Genomic DNA, 6,033 nt, shown 5'->3' with positions numbered 1-6,033 from the left:
AATTAATATTTATTTTGGTCAAATCAAATAATTAGTATAATTAATTATTTATACTTAATGTTATTTATTTAGTAGTATAACTGAAACATATTGAAATATCAAGAATAAAACTAAAACTAAATATTAATGATAAAATTAAAAAATTATATTTACTATTTTATAATTTTTTTAGATAAAAATAGGAAATAATATATTTATAAATAAATAAAAATTATTATTAAAAATTGAATATCCAAATAAAACAAAAATAAACTATAACTTGTAAAAGCAATTTATAAGATTTGTTACACAAATATTAAAATGTATGAACCGTGATGTCGTTAAGGTAGCATTTGGAAGAGAGACAGAGACTGAAAGACTGAGATTGAGAAACTGAGATTGAGACTGAAATAAGTCTCAGTACTGTGTTTGGTGTAAAGTGGGAGACAGAGACTAAAATAAGAATGAACTCTAATTTAATTTGCATAAAGAGTAAAGTTGGAATTAATTAATTGAAATGAAGATAATTTAGATATAAAATATTATTAAAGTTCAATTTTCATTCTAAAAAATTTCAGTTCTCTGTCTTCACTTTTTAAAAGTACTAAAATACTGAAATTTTGGAAACATAGACTGAAATTTTAATACCAGTCTTTAGACCAATAAACATGATATTGAGTTTCAGTCTCTCAATCTCTATTCTAGTACAACACAAATACAAATCATACAATATGAACAAATATATAAAAAGAAGTAAAAGTGAAATAAATAATTAAAAATAAAGTAAAAAGAGCAATTAAAAAAAGTAAAAGAAGATAGAAAAGATAATGTGTGGAGTAGATAAAAAATGTATTGTAATAAAAGATTAATATAATTAATTAATACAAAGGATGAAAGAGAAAAATCAAAATACGATCTTGTTAAAAAAATTAAAAAAAATATTTTAAAGAAGAACCTGTTAATCAACTTTTATAAAAATATTACAAAAAATTTAAATTATCTTTAAATAAAATAATAATACCCTTAAGAATTATTAATCAAAATAAATAAAAAAAAAGAATTAATATAAAACAAAATCATAGAAAAATATTAGCAACATTAACATAAAAAACAAAAATTACAAATTACAAATATTTTACCTGAAGTACAAAGTAGAGAGGGAGAAAAGGGATATATAAAATAATAAGATAATAAATTGAATTAATTGAGTTTATTTATTTCATTGCTTTATATATTATTTATTAAATAATTTAATATTTATCTCAATCAAAGTAAATAATAAATTAGTTATAATTAATTTGATTTAATAAATAAAAAAATTAAAATAATTTAATATTTACTATAATTAAATTAAATATTTAAAGTTATGATTAATGTAATTTAATGAATCAAATAAAATATTAAATGATGAAATATTTATCCTAATTAAATCAAATTACATAATTGATTAGTTATAATTAATACAATTGAACGAATTAAACACGTTAAATTGAAAAATAATTTAGTTAGTTTGTGTCTTAAGGATACATTCTAAAAATATTTATTTTTCAACAACTTTTATAAAATATTTTTCATAATATTTTTAACCTATGGTCTAAAGGCACAATTATAATAATCCATTAAAAAATACTTAATTAGTTAATACAAATAATTAGTATACTTGATTTGGTTCAATAAATTAAAAGAAACAAATGTAAAAAGAAGAGATAAAAAAAAGTGAACCAATAAAAATGTGTAGTTATCAAAAGATAATAAAAAAAAAGTTTTTTTAGTTTTTTTATTTATTAATTATTAACTTATTATAATTAATTTACACCATTTATTATGTGTCATTCATCTTACAAATTAACACAATCAATTAGTTTAATTATAGATAATTAATTATAATTGTACTAATATTTTATTTTTCTAATTATTTTCTTGTCTTATTTTTCATTCATGCTTTCGATCAAATATGTAAGAACCGCAGCTAATCAACCGGTTAATTAAGTAATTAATACTGCCCAAATTAGGCTTTGAAAAGTTAGAGTGAGAATTTGAGGATTTAAAGGTGATTTTCGGACTCAGTAGGTTTTTCTGAGTCAGAAAATGTGTTTCTGCGAAAAACCGTGAAAAATCGCGAACCGGTTGAACCAGTTCAAGTCTACCCGGTACCGCACGAGAAAATGTGAAAACCGTCAAAAACTTTAGAAAAACATTAGGAATGAAAAACCGGGCATTAATTTTAAAAGTTTGGCCCAAAGTTGGGCCAAACAGGCTAAAAATGCTAACGGGTTGGACCGGGCCCAAGTTGGGCCCAAGCCCAACATATAAAAAGGTTCATAAGTGAACCCATTTCAGCATAACACATAAACAAACACGACTAAATCTCCATAGTGGTTCTCCAGATTCAGCCCGTGCACCAATTTAGCCCCTGAGATTCTAATTGCACTGTTTATGTCCCCAGATTGTGATTCGTGCACCATAATGGTCATTCGGAGAATTTCCGGCGTGACTCAGTGACGGCGTTGCTTATGTGGCATAGCCACTACCACGTTGGACACCGTAGTGTACAGATGACGTGGATTGTGTGGTAAAATTTCCCAATGTAGTCCCTGTCTTCATGTTTAAACCCTAAAATTTCGTTGGCCTCCCCTCAATGTCGTTCTCTCCATCAACGTCTTCTTCTGCATCTCTTCTATACACCAATAGCTGTCCCCCATGAGAGGAAGTGGGAGCCATGTTGCAGGAAGTATTCCAACCAGTCATCGTCGACGGAGAACTGGAGAAGAAGCACGACGCGAAGCAGGCAGGGACGGGTTCCGGACTGGTGCGGCTATGGTTGTCGCCCGGTGCTAAAGTGGTATGGGACGGAGTCGCATCCTAACAAGCCCTTCTATGGTTGCCCCAACTATAATGTGAGTAAAGGTAAATAATTTGTAGCTGATTAAATTTTTTTTTTTGGTTGATTATTTTGGTTGGTTGCAGACAAGTGGAAAAACATGGTGTGGGTTATTCGTCTGGGCTGATTCTGTGCAAGAGGAGTTGTCTGAAAGAGCTATTGCAGGAGATGATGATGGTGACAGGAAGATGAACTTTTCATGGTGGATGGGCAAGATGGAGGCAGACATTAGGAATCTGAAATTCATAACTCATGTTCTTGGATTTGGGTTCTTAGTAGTTGTTGTTTTTGTAGGATTGGTGCTATTAAAGGGTTGAGAACATGTCAATGTAATGTAGTTCTCAAATTAATGAATGAAAGTGTTATGTGGTAACATAACAAGGTTTGTGTAAATGATCTTAGTTTGGAATAATATAATATCCTGTTGGATGAAGTAAAAGTACTTGTAAATAAGTAACAGAAAGATTGATCCAAACCATGGACAGTATTAATTGATCGATACCAAAATATGGCAAACCATTCATAGTTTTAACACATTACAACCATAAGTAATTGAACAAGTAGCATGACATACTTGATTAGTAATCAACAAAATGAACCATTGTTTAGAGTGAGCGCAGTCACTGTATCTTTTAACAAAAAACAAACACTTGACAAGCAAAATGTCCTAATGTCCTAATATGAAAGTTCACTTCTTCCGGGGGTGCTTAAATCCAAGAGTCGGCACAAACTTCAGAAAATTTGTGAATCGTGAAGCAGTGGCAGAACTCGCACCCTTCATTGGGTCCAGTGCTGTAGAAGGGGTTGTTGGTGGTGACCTTCTTCTAGCAGGCAATTTGGCAGGTCTTGTGGCTGGTTCCCTGGTTACTTCAGTGAACTATACAAATTTCAAACCAGAAATAAATACCAAACTTTGTCACCCACTAAACCTTTTTCAGAGTTATTACTCCATGAATTACAAAGGCTTATTATAGAGTTAATATTGTACCTTTTGAGAGTCTTCTGGTTCAGAAAAAATTGGCTGTGACAGATCAATTTCTGAAGCTTGACCAATAAGAGCAGAATTGATTGTAATATTAGTAGTAGCCGTAGCTGTACTAGTAGTAGTTGCAGTTGCAGTGGCACTGGCAGATGCAGTGGCAGTTGCAGTGTCAGTTGTGGTGGCCTAGGCAGTTGCAGTTGCTTGAGCAGCATCAGCTGCTCTTTTCTTTTCACATCCTCTCTTGGTGTGACCTTTTTGCAAGCAGTACTTGCAGGTGAAAGGCCGAAGCTGTCTTTTCAAGGCTGTTACTGGCTTAGATTTCTTGCTAGAACTTGTGCCTTCATCGGAGTCCTTCCTCCTCTTTGTTTGAAGATTCCCTGGCTTCCTCTTGATTGGTGGTGCCAATGGCTTGTTAAACTGACTTTGTTCCCAGAAGGCTTGGCCAGGTATAGGATTGATGTGGTACTTGTATGTTTCCTTGTAAGATTCTATGGTTATTAACTTATGACAGAAATCCTCTGGGTGCTTGTTGACTCTGGCCAGTGCTGCACAAGCATGAACGCATGGAATCCCTACAAGTCCAATTTACATCCAGCTTAGGCTAAAACAGAATTATTTATAACACAAGTGTAAAATTCAATGAGCAAAGGTAAGTGGATGGGAGAAAATAACCTGTTAACATCCATAACTGGCAGGTACATAATCTTTTCCCCAAGTCCACCACATGGTTTGTAGGACGCCCATGGACCTCAAAATTCTCATATCCAGTATCTCCAGATCATATAGCATGCCAATGCCTGGACTCTTTCGTCACCTTTTCTAACCTACTTTTGATTACGGGTGGTAACAGCCCCAGGTGATTGTCCAACTTAACCTTGTTCTTAGCCATAGTCCTCATGACAAACATCCTCACCTCTTCTAAAAGAGTAAGTATAGGCTTGCCCCTTGCTTCTTTGATCTTTGAATTGAAAACCTCACAAGCGTTGTTGCAAATCGAATCCAATTTCGGGTTGTGCCTGAACTGTGACCTTGTCCATGCCTCCCTTGGCCACTTGTCAAGATACTTCCATGCGTTCTTGTTCAGCCTCTTTATCCTATCCATGTATTCCTGAATTTCAATAGTTAATAGTTGGGAAAAAAGTCCATGTAAGCTAACACCAGTTGCAGAAAAAAGTGGCTATATGTACCTTAAACTCTTGAAATGTTGTAGCTCTAGCACACTCCCATAACAGTCCCTTCAGCTCCAGGTCCTTCCACTGCTTGTTGAAATTTCGCCACAAGTGCCAGACACAGAATCGGTGGCCCACATTAGGCATCACGGCTTTCATGGCAGGCAGTAATCCCTGAAGATAGCAAACAATATGTTACCATAATAATCCCTAACTTTGAAAATCGATCACCATAATAGTCCCTAACTTTAAAAATCTATCACCATAATAGTCTCTAACTTTGGAAACCAATCACCATAATTGTCCCTAACAGCACACCACAGAGGTAAAGTATATATTCAAACAATTATATCAGAGCAGTACTCACAGTATGGCAGTATACCCTAACAGCATACCACAGAGGTATAGTATATAATCCAACAATTATATCAGAGGTATCATCACAATATGGTAGTATACTACACTTTATGCACTAAATCAAGCTAACACAGTTTTACACATTAAGGATTAAGGTTACAGTAGGAAATTACCTTTTGCATATCAGAGATGAAGTTCCACTCATGGGTCTTGTAGTCTCTAAGATCCTCATGTAGCAACTCTAGAAACCACTTCCAATTCTCAAAGTTCTCTGATGAGCGGATATTCTATACGCTTTTTGGGGTTAATTTCATATAGTTTTTAGTATGTTTTAGTTAGTTTTTAGTTTATTTTCATTAGTTTTTAGGAAAAATTCATATTTCTGGACTTTACTATGAGTTGTGTATTTTTCTGTAATTTCAGGTATTTTTCTGGCTGAAATTGAGGGAGCTGAGCAAAAATCTGATTCAGGCTGAAAAAGGACTGCTGATGCTGTTGGATTCTGACCTCCCTGCACTCAAAGTGGATTTTCTGGAGCTACAGAACTCGAAATAGCGCGCTTCCAATTGCATTGGAAAGTAGACATCCAGGGCTTTCCAGCAATATATAATAGTCCATACTTTGCTCAAGGATAGACGACGTAAACTGGCGTTCAACGCCAGTTC

This window comes from Arachis ipaensis, chromosome B03 (genome assembly GCF_000816755.2).
Source record: "Arachis ipaensis cultivar K30076 chromosome B03, Araip1.1, whole genome shotgun sequence".
Taxonomy (NCBI): Eukaryota; Viridiplantae; Streptophyta; class Magnoliopsida; order Fabales; family Fabaceae; genus Arachis; species Arachis ipaensis.
Note: the sequence above shows the minus strand (reverse complement) of the source record.